Source organism: Carassius carassius, chromosome 28 (assembly GCF_963082965.1).
Source record: "Carassius carassius chromosome 28, fCarCar2.1, whole genome shotgun sequence".
Classification (NCBI taxonomy): Eukaryota; Metazoa; Chordata; class Actinopteri; order Cypriniformes; family Cyprinidae; genus Carassius; species Carassius carassius.
This window is the reverse complement of record NC_081782.1, coordinates 3,142,345-3,161,896: the sequence shown is the minus strand read 5'-3', so window position 1 is coordinate 3,161,896 and position 19,552 is coordinate 3,142,345. Positions and strand designations below refer to the sequence as shown.

The 19,552-nt window shown below is 38.4% G+C and overlaps 1 protein-coding gene and 1 pseudogene across 1 annotated transcript in view; both read right to left on the bottom strand.

Annotated features, from left to right (window-relative positions):
- Positions 1–13,654, bottom strand: part of LOC132107738 (NACHT, LRR and PYD domains-containing protein 12-like) — a 33,433-nt pseudogene extending 19,779 nt beyond the window's left edge.
- The window catches only part of LOC132107724 (phenylalanine--tRNA ligase beta subunit-like), a 297,726-nt gene that overhangs the window by 202,008 nt on the left and 76,166 nt on the right, over positions 1–19,552 (bottom strand). The window lies entirely within an intron of this gene.

Genomic DNA, 19,552 nt, shown 5'->3' with positions numbered 1-19,552 from the left:
CTTCCGCTTCATGGCTTCCTTACTCGTGGCATCGACGATAACACCAGCTGCTACTTGAGGTAAAAATTAACTTCGACAGAAAGTCCTCCTTAAGATAATGTCAGACATTCCAGAGCCCGTCTACATTAGACATTCTCTGGACACTCTCAGACGGGCTCGAGCTCTTTCTTCTGATTCTGCTTTAGTTTCAGGTCGCAAGTCCGTCACTGACCAATCAGCATTCATTAGCAGAATGCTAGCTTGTTCCGGCCAACAACGGCCCCACCTGTAAGAAATCGAAAGGACAATAGTACTGGTTCATTCAACTTTCGACCTATAACCTATGTTGAACTTGCAAAGCCTACAATAAAATCTGAGATTTCTCAACGGCAATCGGGTGAAAGAGACACATTTAGCCGTATAGCCCCATTGACTCCCATTCAGTCTGCACTCGCTCGCGATCACCCCTAGTGGAATTCTAATGGAACTGCAACCAAAATCAATACAATGGGGCTGAATAGGGAGTGCCAAGGCTCTCCGTAGACGGGCTCTGGTACGGCTCACTGATCTATAATATAGAACAGAGCCGTTAAATATGAGAGTTGCTACACTCTTCGATCTCGCCACCACGCTGTCACGTGGTTCATGTAGCTCTCAATAGTTCCAAACAACTCTGCGCTGTCAGCCAGTTTGAATGGTTTTAAGCGGGACAGACAGCTGCAACTATATTTGCAGCAATTATCGGTAAATATTGACGCATAATATACATTGATTATTACGTTGACACTTGCATTACATACATATAATAGCATTATTTTCTGGGGAGGGGCGGAAACAGGGCATTAATCCGTTTTTGTGTTTGATTTTGAAGGGGAGATCGGGCTGCTTAGGACAACTTCAGGTTCACTTCAAATGTTGACTACTCTAGGTTATATCATATATACACATTTAACAAACTTTACTATATATATATATATATATATATATATATATATATATACACACACACACACACACATACATATAATAAACACATACATTACATATATGTACACACAAACACACTATATGAAATGTTTATTATATATATATATATATATATATAAAATAAAATAAATAAATGCCATGGTCCTCAGTCGGAAAAGGGTGGCTTGCCCACTTCAGGTTGGTGTAGAGTTCCTGCCTCAAGTGGAGGAGTTTAAGTATCTTGGGGTCTTGTTCACGAGTGAGGGAAGGATGGAACGGGAGATTGACAGACGGATCGGTGCAGCTTCTGCAGTAATGCGGTCGATGTACCGGTCTGTCGTGGTGAAGAAAGAGCTGAGCCGCAAGGCAAAGCTCTCGATTTACCGGTCAATCTACGTTCCTACTCTCACCTATGGTCATGAGCTTTGGGTCATGACCGAAAGGACAAGATCCCGGATACAGGTGGCTGAAATGAGCTTTCTCCGCAGGGTGGCTGGGCGATCCCTTAGAGATAGGGTGAGAAGCTCAGGCACCCGGGAGGAGCTCAGAGTAGAGCCGCTGCTCCTCCACATCGAGAGGGGTCAGCTGAGGTGGCTCGGGCATCTGTTCCGGATGCCTCCTGGACGCGTCCCACTGGGAGGAGACCCCGGGGGAGACCTAGGACACGCTGGAGAGACTAGGACACGCTGGAGAGACTATGTCTTCCGGCTGGCCTGGGAACGCCTCGGTGTCCCCCCAGAAGAGCTGGAGGAAGTGTCTAGGGAGAGGGAAGTCTGGGGTTCTCTGCTTAGATGGCTGCCCCCGCGACCCGGCCCCGAATAAGCAGTAGAAGATGGATGGATGATGGATGGATGGATGGATAAATGCATATATAATATAGAGTAGTCAACATTTGAAATGGATCAAAAAAGTGAATCAAAGTTGTCTTAAAACCTTCTACTTGGCCAGCCACTTCTGACCAGACTTCTCCAGACGATAGATGGATGTACTAGGGTCCCACAGTTTTCTGCAGCTCTGAGCTGATGGTACTGCTGGCCATCTTCCGATTGCAAGGCAAGTAAGCATGATGTGCCTTTCATCTGCTGCAGTAAGCTACTTTGGGTGACACTGCTGACCAGTCCTCAATTTATTTGTGCTTCTTCAACAGAGCTTGGGCAGCACATCTACCTTGTGTCTTGTTGCTGCATCTTGCCGTGGTATATGTTTTTTACACAGTAAACTGTCTTCAGCAACCTTGTTAGCTGTGTTTGGCTGTTCCTCACCCAGTTGTGTTAATGTTAATATTACTGTATATATTGCTAAGACACATTCACATAAATATATACATGCACAACAAGTGAATATCAATGAATGCCAGAAGCTGCTCAGTTTTAAGTCAAGAAAGAATGTCAACAGTGAAAAATATACAAGGCAACCAATTGCATTGGTTATTACAGGTTATTTTGGTTATTTTTTCACAACAAAGCGTCGCGCCAGGCACGCTTCTGGTGTGTAAAGACACAGAATCCGCCACGCTTCTGGGACACTTGTGGCACGCAGCAGAGACGCCACGCAGCCAGTGTGTCACCGGCCTAGAGTGTGCAGAGCGAGCCGTCGCCATCTTGGCAGCGCGTCACCGGGCGACTCTCCCGGACAATTGAAAATGGGCAAAAGGGCGGGAGTTGGTTGCTGAAGCCACGCCCACCTAGCGCGACGGCTGTGACAGCAGTGGCAATTCACCTGTCACTCAAGTGGCCACGCCCTTAATTATGCATAACTTTAAGGCTTAATATAATTTAAACGGATGAGTTATAAAAAAATTCACCCCCCTCACAGTTGTCATGAAGGGCAAAATTAGCTATATAGACCAAAATAATTTTTTGCACCAGGCTGAAAACATGTTTTTTTTCTGCTGAAAAGTTGGGCATTTTAACATGGGGAGTCTATGGGATTGACTCTCTTTTGCAGCCAGCCTCAAGCGGCCAGTCGATGAATTGCAGTTTTAGTCACTTCCTTATTGGCTTCACTAGAGGGGGATGGCATCGTTTTAAATGCATGACAAAACCCGTTGTTATAGTATGGAAGCACATGGGTAGCGATATTCAATTTGGAATGTAATATGCAAAATGACAATGCAATATGTAAAATGACAATGCATTTCTGTAGTTACATTTTCATTTTGCAATACATTTGTGTGCAAAAAAGGTGCAAAAAAGGTGCAAAATGAAAATGTTTTGATCATTTCGGTTTATGGCTTCAATATTTCATTCGCACTTGTGGGCGGGGCTGAAACGCTGCTTTCATCTGATTGGTCGAATCGCTCCACCTTCAACTCGGTCTTTTCATTCTTTCAGGCAGAATAAGAGTCAGTGCGAGTGTGACACTGTACAATGTCTGAAATCACCGCTCACTGTTAATTAGCATAATATTTGAATCAGATGTAGCTGGGCACATAATTCGTGCTGCTGAGACCTGCAAATTATTTCTAGGTTGCAGTATTGTATGAATATTGTCCCACTGATAAATACAGTGCAAATAGTTCTGTCTCTTTGGAAAAAAGTGAAGTGGAAACAAATAATAATAGACTGAACAGTTCCATGTCTGTAACATTTACCACTCTCATCTTTTAAGTCATAAGGCACTAGGTATGTGTGTGTGACATTAATAAATAATTGTAAAAATTAATATTGTTACATTTCTGAAATAAAAATAGTAAAATTAGCTTTATGCTGCTCAGTGCTCCTGTAGCCTACCCCAGAGCGCCCTCTCGCGGCTGTAGACGGTAATGTTTTCTCTTGGTTCTGAATAAATGCGACTTATATATGTTTTTTTCCTCGTCATGACGTATTTTTGGACTGATGCAACTTATACCGAAAAATACAGGTAACATTATTATTATTATTTATTATGAGAGTAACTGACACAGACTAGAACTTTAATGTTTCACCAAATTCAGCTCAGATCTTCAGACTCGTCTGACTCGTGTTGCTGTATAACTGGCCAGACTTACCTTCCCAAAAAAATCCTATTTAATTTTATTTCATAAATTTAACTATATTTATTTCCACTTCACTGTTATCCAAGGAGACAGAACTATTTGCACTGTATTTATCAGTGGGACAATATTTATACAATACTATATCTTAGAAATAATTTAACGGGGTCTCTTGCAAGTCGCAGCAGCACGAATTATGTGGCCAGCATCATCTGATTCAAATATTATGCTAATTAAAAGTGAGCGGTGGTTTCGGACATTACAGTGCTTCACTCGCACTGACTCTTATTCTGCCTGAAAGAATGAAAAGACTGAGCTTAAGCTGGAGCGATTCGACCAATCAGATGAAAGGAGCGCTTCAGCGCCGCCCACAAGTGTGAATGTAATATTGAAGCCATAAACCGAAATGATCAAAACGTACACGGGCCAACTGTCTTGTCCATGTTCTCTCACTTGAATCCTCTTCTTGAGGAGTCTCTTGACCTTCTGCAAGCCCCGCCTTGTTCACGCAGTGATTGACGTGTCGGGAGGGGGCGGACACGTGATCGGCTCGGAATGCATTTTCAATGTGCACATTGAATTTTGCTACATTCATTGCGGGACACTGAATGAAAATGTAATCGTAAGTGTCTTGACTGTGTGTGTTAATGCATTTAAGAAAAATAGCATTTAAATGATAATTTTGCCACAGTTTTTGCTTGAACATGTTATACATATCTAATCATTTCTGTAATACATTTTCATTTTAATTTTGCAACTTATAAAGTGTTAAAATTAGTATTCATTTTACATATTAAAACTGGTGTATAAAATGCCAAATGAAAATTATGTAATTTAATTTTCATTTTCATTTTGCACCAAACGTTGCACAAATGTATTGGAAAATGTAAATGTAAATACAGAAATGCATTGTCATTTTGCATATTACATTCCAAATTGAATATCGCTACCCATGTGCTTCCATAGTTATAATCAGAGGTGGAAAGAGTACAAAAATATTCTACTCAAGTAAAAGTACCATTACATTAATGAAATTTTACTTAAGTACAAGTAAAAGTACCAGTCTAAAAAATCCACTCAAGTAAAAGTAAAAAGTAGCTCATTTAAAATTTACTCAGAGTAAAAATTACTTCGTTACATTTTAACCAGTGGGAGGGAGTCAAAAATGGGACAGACCAAGGGTGTCAAACTCAGTTCCTGGAGGGCCACAGTCCTGCACAGTTTAGATATAACCCTAATTAAACACACCTGATCCAGCTAATCTAATCATTTAGGTTTATTTGAAAACTACATGATATGTGTGCTGGAGCAGGGTTAGGGCTATGGCCCTCCAGGAACTGAGTTTGACACCCCTGGGATAGGTCTATTAATCTCAAACTAGTTGTTTTTAATTAAAGGAATCAGTTATTTAGAATAATAAAACATTTGGGCTGTTATCTGGCAAATCAGTATCAACAAACTCATCTTTTCAATACAGAGGAAATGCAAAAGCTTCATCGGACGTGGCATTTAGATGTATTACACTGTTTAGTGCAGGACAAGAATGCATTTAACCTGCAGTTACAAATGCATGAATAATGTTTTGATATGCCAGACATAAAATGTTGAATACTCATTTGAAATTATAAAAACTTAATTATAAAAAAAAAAAAAATCAAAAGATACTTTAAATGTGAAATTAAAATGGCCAGTATGTGTCAGCAAGTCACTGTTAATAAGTGAGTCATTGCGATTGAACCAAATCATTTAAACAGTTGATTCATTCAGAAACGAAACACTGTCATGTTGCTCAGAGATGCAAAATTTTGCTTTGGTGGCTGTGTTTGGAATAAATTTTTGTTGTAGAAATAGAGCAAAAACAATGGCAATATGGTGTCTAAAACGCAAGTCTCTTAGTTTACTGTCCTGTTGTAAAAAAAAAAAAAAAAAAAAAAAAATATATATATATATATATATATATATATATATATATATATATATATATATATATATTTATATATATATATATATATCAGTGGCGGCTGCTGGTCTTTCAAAGAGGGGAAGCTCATTTTCGGCCTACATTATAACCCTCTGATGGTCTTCATTTGTAGTGACACTCGGGGTCTTTTTGACCCCAGACAATAACATTTCATTTTGTAATAGTAAAATATTTAAATTTTTTACAAATATAATTTTACTCTGTTCATTTATGTTTTTACTAAACTTTGTACAGTTTTTGGAGGATTTAAATCTTTTACATTTCTATAAATAAATAAATATTATTTAAATAGGCTTTTTTTTTTTTACAAAAAAAGAAAAAAGCATTTCAGGTAAAATTCACTTCATAAAAGACCCAGATTTCTAACTTTCATACATGGGGATACCATGGATAATTTTATAAGGTTTAATGTAAGATTTTTGCCCATTTTTGGGGAAATTCAGTTTAAAAATTGTAATAAATCACTTTAACCACTAGATGGCTATAGTGTGTGTGTATGTGTGTGTGTGTGTGTGTGTGTGCGCGCGCACATTTTCAATCTGTCTTAGTTACCAATTTAATTTTGTGGTGGTTCTGCATTTTACAAATATCAAGAAATATTGCCGCAGTTTGTCTTTCGAATACACTTGAGAAATCCGCGATCATGGGACTGAGCGTGAAACAGCTTCGCCGACTTCTTATGGTGAAGACCGCTGTCAGTCAAAAGGAGATCGACAGATCCTCCAATCATCACGCGGAAGCCCAGTCTTCATTCACCTCCAGAGACGCTGAGCGTCCGTGGGCGGGACATAATCGCAGCATTTATCCAATGACCGTCTAGCTTCGGAGCACTGAAAAAAACTGTTCAAAGCAGCCCCATCGAAGTCAATGGACGCTCGGCTTCAACAGGGAAATGCACTGTGATGCTACGGGAATGTATGAGAAGAAAATCGAGTCAGCCGACATGTAGCTGATTAACACAATACATAATACACAATAGTACATATTTGACCGTTGGGTTTTTTTTACATTAGAGGGGAAGCTGAGCTTCCCTTGCAGTCTTAAAGAAATCCCCACTGATCTATATATATATATATATATATTATATATATATTATATATATATATATATATATATATATATATATATATATATATATATATATATATATATATATATATGTATGTATATATATATATATATGTATGTGTGTGTGTGTGTGTGTGTGTGTGTGTGTGTGATTATGATTTTTAGAGGAAAAGACAGTATTCTTTGTGTGATTTTGATTCTAAATGATTTTGATTGATTTCATTCTAAATGCATTTCAACAGACTGAATCACACAGTGAAAGAACACTCTAAATGCGCGCGTACATCATTAAAACAACAATTATGATATTATCGCAGACAATATATATCGCACACTCCGCACCAGTCTTTTTGGCTAATTTGTGCAAAACCTCTTGCTAAAATGTCAAAGCACCATTTTAACCACCAATGCAATGACGCAATTATTTAGCTCACCTCTATATGCTTACGTGGGGTTGAGGTCTTGTCGAGATTTTATAAGCTGCTAGTTTGGTCTTCCTAGGCAAGCACAGCATACACAGCATAATAGAGCATACATATGGCCAGGGGTTCACTTCATTTCCTTGAGTTCAACTTCAGAATATGACTGGGTTTCGTTTTCAGCGGTGTCTGCACCACTAACGCCTGTTTTGTCCGTCTGCATCTTTCTTGTGATTTTAGCGCCAGTTTGCCATACCTTCCAGGGAGCGATTTTTTTTTTTACTCAGTAATTAATGTGTTTTAAAATGTAGCGAAGTACAATACTTCAAACAAAATATACTTAAGTAAAAGTAAAATTACAGATTAAAAAAAATACTTAAAAAAGTAGAAGTACACAAAAAAGCTACTCAATTACAGTAACGCGAGTAAATGTAATTCGTTACTTTCCACCTCTGGTTATAATGTATTTTGATGGATGTAAATGTTTGGTCACATAAACGGTTACGGAACGCTTACTGTGACCTTCATATACCTTCCTAATCTTAGTTTTAGCTGTTGAATCTGATGTCATGAAACAGTGTAACGGTCTAAATGTCAGCGATGTGATAACGGGCACTTTAATGCTCGGGACTGACGGGGTTGCACTGTGCAGGTGGGGTTTCCTCGGTTTTTCTGCAGATGGAGGTTCCCTTCTCCTCCCTCCCCTTTATAACGAACATTCCGTTTTCTTTCAGAATGCAATACTAGTATATACAGTTTACTGTTTTTTTTAAGAGCGCGATTTATTTTTAATACCACGCATAAAATGGCACCATTACCTGACAGACATTAATTTATTCTGCGTTAAAATAAATCACACCTGTCTTTCTGTGACAGAACTGGACTCTAACAGCCGAGAGGGCGTCGGCGTGATTGAAAATGTCTTGGACAGTCTGAAATATATCACATCACCGAAAACAGGCACATGTCTGAGTGAGGTATGTACAAAGTTATAGTCATTGGCCATAACATAATAAAGTTAAACTGCTCTATAAATAAAGTGAATGAATGAATGAAATAGTCCATTTGTAACATTAACTAAGATTGATAAAAGCTGTAGAATATAAGTTTTGCTCCTTGTTTGAGTGTGTTAATTTCAACATTTAAAAACTTGCTTTTGTCAACATTAAAAAACAATGAACTGACTTTAATGATGAATATTTAATTAAAATAAAATGTTGTATTAAATTGCAAAGTATGGTTCAGTCCTTTTTTTTAATTTTTAATTGAACACAATTTTAGTTTCTGTTCAGCATTGGTTGATTAATCTGTATTATTGTGGCTAGCTATTGGTATCAGTAAAATCCAAAATTGGTCGACCTCCATTTGTAATTGGAACATGCTTGTTCCTAAATTGGTGTTGAGCAGGTTATTTTGGAAATTTAATAGCCAACAGATTACCCTATTTAAAATGTAATAAGTAGTAACTATTTTAATTACTTTATTAATGTAACTGGTTATCATTTTGAAACATGTAAACCAGTCAGGGTTAACCTTGCAGTAGAACTCAACACTGATTACTGACTCTCAAAATCCTTCTTCACTATAATTAAGATTATAGTATTCTTTATTTTTATTTTAATTGAAGTCACCACAAACTCAGATTTACTTTCCCCTTAACTGTCACTCACATTTTTGAACACAGACTTTGTAGTGCACAACCCAAACTTAAATTTTTATAATTCATGAATGAAAACATTTTGTAACATGATATTGATGTATCATTTACATGGTAATGAAATGTCTGATTTTAAAATGGGTTTTAAAGGATGTATTTTGAGATTTTAAGCTTTCAGTTAATAAATAATTTCTGATGATTTCTAAAATGTGATAAAGAAAAAGGCAACGAAGAATTAATTTTTTTTTAACAAAGGTCAGAACACCTGTTATCATGTAGATTTATGAGGGTGCACTCTTGTCATAAATTAATCTATTACTTTTCCTACATAATTTTTAACAAAAACATTGGTAAAATATATATTTGGGAGTCTTAGACCTTTCCAACGATATATAGCTTGTCAACATTAGATTAGATTTAATTGTAATATAGTGAAGTAAATGTAGGCGTCCCGTGACAGTTAACAGGTTTAAGATCACACTGAGGTTAAATTCATAACATGAAATAGTTGAATAGCTATGATACAGATTTTGAAATCAAATCCTTGTATAGCTACGACAGATAACACTGGGATCTAACAATGTCTTGGAAAAAAAAAATACACAAACCTAAAACAGAATTATTAAAAAAAAAAGAAAAAAAAGAGAAAAGAAAAAAATACTGATTGACTTCAGCGGTGGACCAGGCTAAAATAGCTAAACTAAAACCCGCTAAATTACTTAAAAGAAATTAAATATATAAAAAGAAAAGCATCTTAACTTCTCTAACTCTAACCCCAAAACGGAGAACAAACAATACTTGCAAAAGAAATGGCATCTATCTACAGTATCATAAAACAACTTGAACTATTTATGGCATATTTTTCTTTATTTAGCAGAAATAGAAAGAGTAGTAAGCTATTTCAGAACCAGCCCACTGGTAATGTAATGGTCTTACATTAATTCATGAGAAATATAAAGTAAAATACACAGGTGCTAGATTCATAATTATTTCAGTCTCTGCTGATTGTGACGTCTCTGTATCAGGTCCTTGTTCAACATCAGCTGATCCTGAGGAAACAGGATTGATGTCTTTATACTGTACTCAGTCCTAAAGTAAAACACACAGACAGTATGAGAGATTACTGCTGTCACATCACATCAGCAGATCCATTTCAGAAAAAAAACACAGCCAGAGATATTAGCATATTAATATTATAGTCAAAGATATTCATGAAAATCTTATCTTTTATGTTCTCCACTTACACATATACAAGGCCTGTGAATCCATTTAAAAGCTTACAATAAAAATAAACTCACAGTATTGCAGTTTTGCTAGTTTATAATCTGGATCATCTTTTAGATCAGAAAGTAACTGCACTTCAGAATCTCTTAGTTTATTCCCAGACAGATCTAGTTCTCTCAGGTGTTCAGGGTTTGATCTTAAAGCTGAAGCCAGAGCAGCACAACCTTCACCTGTGACACCACAATCTCTCAACCTGTAGAGAACAAGGACAATTTTCACTCTCAAACTTTTATATCACAAAACTACCTACATTTCTGAAAGAAGAAAATACAGTAAAGACATTTATATTTTGTATTTTATTACAATTTAAAATAACTGTTTCTCGTTGTAATATGTTAAAATCTAATTTATTGTGTTCAAAGCTGAAGAATGAAGCAATAATGCTGAAAATTCAGTGTCACATCATCCTTCAGAACTCATGCTAATATGCTGATTTGCTGATTGAGAAGCATTTCTGATTATTATAAATGCTGAAAACGGTGCTGCTTCACACTTTTGTGGAAACTGTAAAATTATTTTTCAGGATTCTTTGAAGAATAATGAACTCAAAGGAACGGCATTGTTTTTGTTTTTTTACTGGAATCATTTGTAACATTACATATGTATTTACTGTCACTTTTGATCAATTAATGCACATGTCTTATCTCACACAGGAATAAAAAGCATCAAAGAGATGATCTTACTTTAGTTTCTCAAGTTTACAGTGAGAATCCTTAAGTCCATCAGAGAGATGCTTCATTCCCAAATCTAGTATTTTATTCCTGGACAGATCCAGTTCTCTCAGGTTTGAGGAGTTTGATCTCAGAACTGAAGCCAGAGCAGCACAACCTTTAGCTGTGATATTACAGCCATCCAAACTGTAGAGAGATTGATTATTTAAGTACAGTAAATTCAACACTGTAACAGTAAAACAACAACAACAACAACAACCAAAAATACTTAATGAGTCCTATTATGCTTTTTCACTTTTTTTTTTTACTTTAGCAAATTACATCTTCAGGGAGGCAAACTCTAGTGGTGAAACCACTGAGTAATAATAATAATAATAATTGTATTTAATAATAATGATATTCATGGCTGTTTTAATTTGTGCTTTTATATGTTAAACAACAGCCTCATGGCATCATATATCAAAATATGTTATCAAATCTAGAAGAAAGGCTTACAAGCAATGTCATTGGAAACTTGGGTCAGTACTAACAGAGGTTCACAAATCCTACAACACACTTTCAGTAAAATGTTTTGATAGTGTTTTCATCAGTGTTACTTACTGTGCTGATCTGGATTCTTTAATCACAGGAAGCAGCTTCCGAACGTCTTTATCTGATGCATTTTCTCTTCCAACAAATTTATTCAGCTCAAACACATCGCTCATTTGCTTTAATGTCAACAAGAAAAACATTAAAGCTGACCACTGCAAAGAAGTGAGTTTGGCTTCAGCTAATGTTCCAGATTTCAGGTACTGTTGTATTTCCTCCACTACTGAATGGTCACCTAGTTCATTCAGACAGTGGAACAGGTTGATGGATTTTTTTGGAGAGCGACTGCTCCTGATCTTCTTCTTGATATACTCAACCGTTTCCTCATTGCTCTCAGAGCTCCCTCTTGTCTGTTTCATTAGTCCTTGTAGAAGACCCTGATTAGACTTCACTGACAGACCCAGAAGAAACCGCAGGAGAAGATCCAGATGTCCATTTGTACTCTGTAGAGCCTCATTCACTGCACTCTGATGCAGCTCAGATAATGAAACATGTTTTGATTGAAACCAGTCCTTAATTCTAGACAACCAACCACGTTTTCTGACTGGCTCAAACACATTTATGTTGTGGTTTGTACAGGAGAGGTGTGCATATAGAGCCGCTAGATGTTCCTGAACGCTCAGATGAACAAAGCAGAAGACCTTCACCTGATTCAAGCCAAACTCCTCTCTGAAGATCTGAGTGCACAATCCTGAGTAAACTGATGCTTCTGTCACATCAATGCCACACTCTCTCAGGTCTTCCTCATAGAAGATCACATTGCCTTTTTCCAGTTGCTCATATGCAAGTTTTCCTAATTTGAAAACCATCTCTTTGTCTGTGTCCTTCTTCTCGTTGTACTTTGTGTCTTTGATGTTAATCTGTGCCATCAGGAAGTGTGTGTACATCTGAGTGAGAGTCTTGGGAATCTCTCCACTCTCTGCTTGACTCAACATCTTCTCCAGAACAGCGGCTGAGATCCAGCAGAAGACTGGGATGTGGCACATGATGAAGAGGCTCCTTGAAGATTTCAGGTGTGAGATGATCCTATCGGCCAGACTCTGATCTCTGATTCTCTTCCTGAAGTATTCCTCCTTCTGTGGATCACTGAAGCCTCGTACCTCTGTCACTCGATGGACACACTCAGAGGGGATGAGATCAGCTGCTGCTGGTCTGGAGGTGATCCAGATGAGAGCAGAGGGAAGCAGATTCCCCACAATGAGGTTCTTCAGCAGCACGTTCACTGATGCTGATTCCCTTACATCACACAACCTCACATCGCTCTGATGTCCGAGACATCAGATCCAGAGACAGACGACACTCGTCCAGACCATCAAAGATGAACAACACTTTATATTCATCACTGAAAAAGTCTATTTCTTTTATTTCAGGGAAAAATACATGAATAAGATCTGAAAGACTGAGTGTTTTGTCCTTCATCAGATTGATTTCTCTGAAAGGAAGTGGAAATATGAGCTGGACGTCCTGATTCTCTTGTCCTTCAGCCCAGTCCAGGATGAACTTCTGCACAGAGACTGTTTTTCCAATGCCAGCGACTCCTTTTGTCAGCACAGTTCTGATGGGTTTGTCTTGTCCAGGTAAAGCTCTAAAGATGTCACTGCATTTGATCGGTGTGTCCTCTGTTGCTGCTCTCCTGGATTGTGTCTCAAGCTGTCTCACCTCGTGTTCATTACTGATCTCTCCACTCTCACTCTCTGTGATGTAGAGCTCTATGTAGATCTCATTTAAGAGTGTTTGGTTTCTTTGCTTTGCTGTTCCTTCAAGAAGACACTGAAACTGTTTCTTCAGTTTGGATCTTAATGTGTTTAGGACTTCATGGCTGTAAAATTTAAATATGAATCACATTACATATATAAAACTGCAGAAGTCAAATAAAGGCAAACCATACAATTAATAATCATGTTATTGATTATAAATGATATGATGAATCTTTGCAACATCAAGACCTTGTATTTTACCTGACACCAGGATACATGCTTTCATTGATGACTTGTGGTTGATTCATCGACTCATCATATTTCATTTTCTTACTGATGAGTTCTGTTAACGCTGGTGAGGAACGCTTCGTTCGCCTTAAAACAGCATAAAGTAAATCAACAATCAGATACTTTGAATCTATACTTACTTGCCGACAACCTGCCAAAATAAAAGCTTGCCAATGTAAAACTTGAAAATTATAAAAATGTATATATCTAAAAAAGTAAATATTAGCATTTTACACATACATTTACTGTAACATAATTGTATTTTTATTTAATACTCCATTTTTATTTTAAAATACAATAGTATTATCATCACACTTTATTATTTTATTTAAAAAATAATTATAACATCACTATTATTAATTTATATAATTATATATATATATATATAATTTCATAGTTATTTTTAATGGGTCACACTACTGGTGATTTACCACTGCATGATAAGACATGGTACAGTTCAGTATGGCTGAACAGTTCACTGGGTACATTACCTTTTTCAGTGCCACCTTGGCTGAGGATCCAATCAAACCGTACTGTGACGTGTAAACACTGCTGTTCACTGATTAGCTGGAGAGAGTCGCCACTACCTGCACCATTGAACACCTTTTTTAACAACCAAAAAAATGGTTGTTTCGTGGTCTGTTGAGGAAGTACAGAGGTTCCTCTAGTGCAGTGGTTCCCAATCCTGATCCTGGAAAACCCCCAACACTACATGTTTTTGGCGTCTCTCTTATCTGACACACACATTTGAGGTCTTCATTAATGAGCTGATGAGTTGAATCAGGTGTGTTTGAATAGGGAGACATATAAAATGTGCAGTGTCAGGGGTTCTCCAGGACCAGGATTGGGTCCTACTGCTCTATTTGATAGCTGAGAAGTGGATCCAGCAAGAGCTTGAAGTGGCGCCGCAGAATGAAGTTTTTTTAGGAGGTTGCCACTTAAAAAAGTTGCCACTTTTTTTTTTCTTCCAAGACTGTTCTTATTTGTATTGGAAAAGTAAGACTGATTACCCCTTGAAAATTATGTGCACCCCTGTTTATAGTTATGATAAATAAATGTAACTATTAATCAAATATTGAGGTTTTTTGGCTGCCATTCTATAAAACCATTAAGCAACTGTGTACCTGACACTTTGCAGTTTGTTTCCATCCTTCAAGTATGGTGGAGGATCTATAGACCAGTCACTCTTCATAGACACAGAGCTGGACTCTCTGCCTGATCTTTTCTGCTGAACTGACCAATAACAGAACAGAGGTTACATTTAACTTTTTAAGTTATCATATATTTATCCTTTATGATGTGAATCCATGAGCAAGAACCTTCGAATGCAGAACTACGGAACCGGAAGTTACAGATATTATCCCCACAACATTATTCATTCTTTCACATGTTGTTTACTACTCATTGTGGCTAATTTGATAATACGTTCAATTTCAAATCAGGTTTTTGTTTAACACAACAGATTTAAACAAATGTCCAAAATTCCCAATATTTAATGAATGTTGGTGGGGTTTTTCATATTACTGCTGATATTTTATAAAACCATTAAGAGACTGGGAGAGACCACAAGAGGTCATGGTAAAACCATAAGCAGCTATGTACCTGACACGTTGTGGTTTGTCTCCATCCTTCAAGTATGGTGGAGGATCTATAGACCATTCACTCTTCATGGACACACAGCTGGGCTCTTGAGAATCTGATCCATCTTGCTGGACTAAACTGTAATAGAGCAAACAAGAGGGCTTGTTGACCTCAACTGATGTGTGTCTTTCATAATAAAACCAGAAAAAGTGTATTAACAAAGTAAAAATGTTAACTTCTGATGTAATGTTGTCTTTAATGAGAGTACCTGGATCCTGGAGAAAAATCATCATCTTTGTTTTTTTGTGCTTTACTCATTCTGTCCTTATGAAGCTGCTCTGTGGCGTCGGATTAGTCTGATCTTCCTGACTCTGACTGGAAATAACAGAAACACTGATTATATTAAACACTATCACAGTAATTAGGCTAGAAATTTAACGTGGAATGTTTATTATCCTGAATGTATTTATAAATGTTGCTGTTAAGTAAACCTAATTCAGTCAGAACACACCACATTGACAGAAGGCATGGATTAAGACTATAAAAATATTTTCTTGAACAAGTCAAGTTCTCTTATGATTAACTGGTTTGAGCAAAGACGCTTACAAGTAGTTTCTACCATTTCCTGTTTTGGACTCCTCGTTTCCCCCCACCACCACTACGGTTTGGTATGATCCATTATCATCACGCCTACGATTTTTTTTTTTTTTTTGTAAACAATGGGTGTAGTGTACTATATTTATATCTTGTTAAAACTGGGTTATATTCTTTGTTCGATATATTCGATGATTAAATTTCAGGTGGGTGGGAATATAGGTAAGCCTACTTTAGGATATGTGGCGTGACGCAGCAACACGAAAAACAACAAAAACAAAACATTAAAGCTGAATGAGTCAGAATAATAGTCTTACGAAGCAGTACAAGATAGTTCGTCGTTTTAGTGGTTACATTAAGCCGCTTTAGGTTAATACCCTGCGACGTCGAAATGGGATTCGACCTCCATCTGCTTTCGCTTCGATTTTATTCGATACAGGCTTAGACTTTTTACAAAATATAATCATCACGCAAGTTTTGTGTATCAAAAAATGCATTTGATACTCACTTTTTGTGCAATGATAACGTGACGCAGTTATTTGGTGGAAATGGCTCCTATAACTTTCACTTTTGGCTTGTAGTCTACAGATAACAAACATGGAAGAAACCATTTTAGCCTTAGAGGGCTTTTTTCCCAGTTAACGTTTATAGGATGTTTTGGATGAGAAGCAGTATTGAAGGTTCTCACAAACACACCGATTGTGAAGACAACGTAAGATAGATCTAGGCTTCATACAGCGAACAAACTGTACAAGTGCACTAGTGGCAGACACTTGGTTTATGAATATTAATTACGTAACTTGCCCGGATGATGTATGATTGGCTGTAAGTAAATGGGGTACGGCCAGAGAATGTCTAATAATAATAATCTAAGAGAATTGGCACCCTCTGCTTACTTCCGGGTTCTGGATTGGTTGCAGTAACACGTCTCTATCCATGCGGGGGCGCTCGCTCGCGAGTGCAGAATGAATGGAGGTCTATGGCGAAATACCCCTCAAAACCCACTTTTCTCAGGATATAATTTTTTGTCTAGTAACTTAAATGTTGTATTCGAAAGGGGGGCTAAGATAATACACTCAGCTGAAAATTGCATTTTTAAGTTCACTTTGCTCTAAAAAGGCGTTCAAAAATGTGATGACGTCACATATTTTCACACTGCCAGAGGGTCTGCTTTACGGCAATTTCTGACTTCCGCTTCATGGCTTCCTTACTCGTGGCATCGACGATAACACCAGCTGCTACTTGAGGTAAAAATTAACTTCGACAGAAAGTCCTCCTTAAGATAATGTCAGACATTCCAGAGCCCGTCTACATTAGACATTCTCTGGACACTCTCAGACGGGCTCGAGCTCTTTCTTCTGATTCTGCTTTAGTTTCAGGTCGCAAGTCCGTCACTGACCAATCAGCATTCATTAGCAGAATGCTAGCTTGTTCCGGCCAACAACGGCCCCACCTGTAAGAAATCGAAAGGACAATAGTACTGGTTCATTCAACTTTCGACCTATAACCTATGTTGAACTTGCAAAGCCTACAATAAAATCTGAGATTTCTCAACGGCAATCGGGTGAAAGAGACACATTTAGCCGTATAGCCCCATTGACTCCCATTCAGTCTGCACTCGCTCGCGATCACCCCTAGTGGAATTCTAATGGAACTGCAACCAAAATCAATACAATGGGGCTGAATAGGGAGTGCCAAGGCTCTCCGTAGACGGGCTCTGGTACGGCTCACTGATCTATAATATAGAACAGAGCCGTTAAATATGAGAGTTGCTACACTCTTCGATCTCGCCACCACGCTGTCACGTGGTTCATGTAGCTCTCAATAGTTCCAAACAACTCTGCGCTGTCAGCCAGTTTGAATGGTTTTAAGCGGGACAGACAGCTGCAACTATATTTGCAGCAATTATCGGTAAATATTGACGCATAATATACATTGATTATTACGTTGACACTTGCATTACATACATATAATAGCATTATTTTCTGGGGAGGGGCGGAAACAGGGCATTAATCCGTTTTTGTGTTTGATTTTGAAGGGGAGATCGGGCTGCTTAGGACAACTTCAGGTTCACTTCAAATGTTGACTACTCTAGGTTATATCATATATACACATTTAACAAACTTTACTATATATATATATATATATATATATATATATATATACACACACACACACACACATACATATAATAAACACATACATTACATATATGTACACACAAACACACTATATGAAATGTTTATTATATATATATATATATATATATAAAATAAAATAAATAAATGCCATGGTCCTCAGTCGGAAAAGGGTGGCTTGCCCACTTCAGGTTGGTGTAGAGTTCCTGCCTCAAGTGGAGGAGTTTAAGTATCTTGGGGTCTTGTTCACGAGTGAGGGAAGGATGGAACGGGAGATTGACAGACGGATCGGTGCAGCTTCTGCAGTAATGCGGTCGATGTACCGGTCTGTCGTGGTGAAGAAAGAGCTGAGCCGCAAGGCAAAGCTCTCGATTTACCGGTCAATCTACGTTCCTACTCTCACCTATGGTCATGAGCTTTGGGTCATGACCGAAAGGACAAGATCCCGGATACAGGTGGCTGAAATGAGCTTTCTCCGCAGGGTGGCTGGGCGATCCCTTAGAGATAGGGTGAGAAGCTCAGGCACCCGGGAGGAGCTCAGAGTAGAGCCGCTGCTCCTCCACATCGAGAGGGGTCAGCTGAGGTGGCTCGGGCATCTGTTCCGGATGCCTCCTGGACGCGTCCCACTGGGAGGAGACCCCGGGGGAGACCTAGGACACGCTGGAGAGACTAGGACACGCTGGAGAGACTATGTCTTCCGGCTGGCCTGGGAACGCCTCGGTGTCCCCCCAGAAGAGCTGGAGGAAGTGTCTAGGGAGAGGGAAGTCTGGGGTTCTCTGCTTAGATGGCTGCCCCCGCGACCCGGCCCCGAATAAGCAGTAGAAGATGGATGGATGATGGATGGATGGATGGATAAATGCATATATAATATAGAGTAGTCAACATTTGAAATGGATCAAAAAAGTGAATCAAAGTTGTCTTAAAACCTTCTACTTGGCCAGCCACTTCTGACCAGACTTCTCCAGACGATAGATGGATGTACTAGGGTCCCACAGTTTTCTGCAGCTCTGAGCTGATGGTACTGCTGGCCATCTTCCGATTGCAAGGCAAGTAAGCATGATGTGCCTTTCATCTGCTGCAGTAAGCTACTTTGGGTGACACTGCTGACCAGTCCTCAATTTATTTGTGCTTCTTCAACAGAGCTTGGGCAGCACATCTACCTTGTGTCTTGTTGCTGCATCTTGCCGTGGTATATGTTTTTTACACAGTAAACTGTCTTCAGCAACCTTGTTAGCTGTGTTTGGCTGTTCCTCACCCAGTTGTGTTAATGTTAATATTACTGTATATATTGCTAAGACACATTCACATAAATATATACATGCACAACAAGTGAATATCAATGAATGCCAGAAGCTGCTCAGTTTTAAGTCAAGAAAGAATGTCAACAGTGAAAAATATACAAGGCAACCAATTGCATTGGTTATTACAGGTTATTTTGGTTATTTTTTCACAACAAAGCGTCGCGCCAGGCACGCTTCTGGTGTGTAAAGACACAGAATCCGCCACGCTTCTGGGACACTTGTGGCACGCAGCAGAGACGCCACGCAGCCAGTGTGTCACCGGCCTAGAGTGTGCAGAGCGAGCCGTCGCCATCTTGGCAGCGCGTCACCGGGCGACTCTCCCGGACAATTGAAAATGGGCAAAAGGGCGGGAGTTGGTTGCTGAAG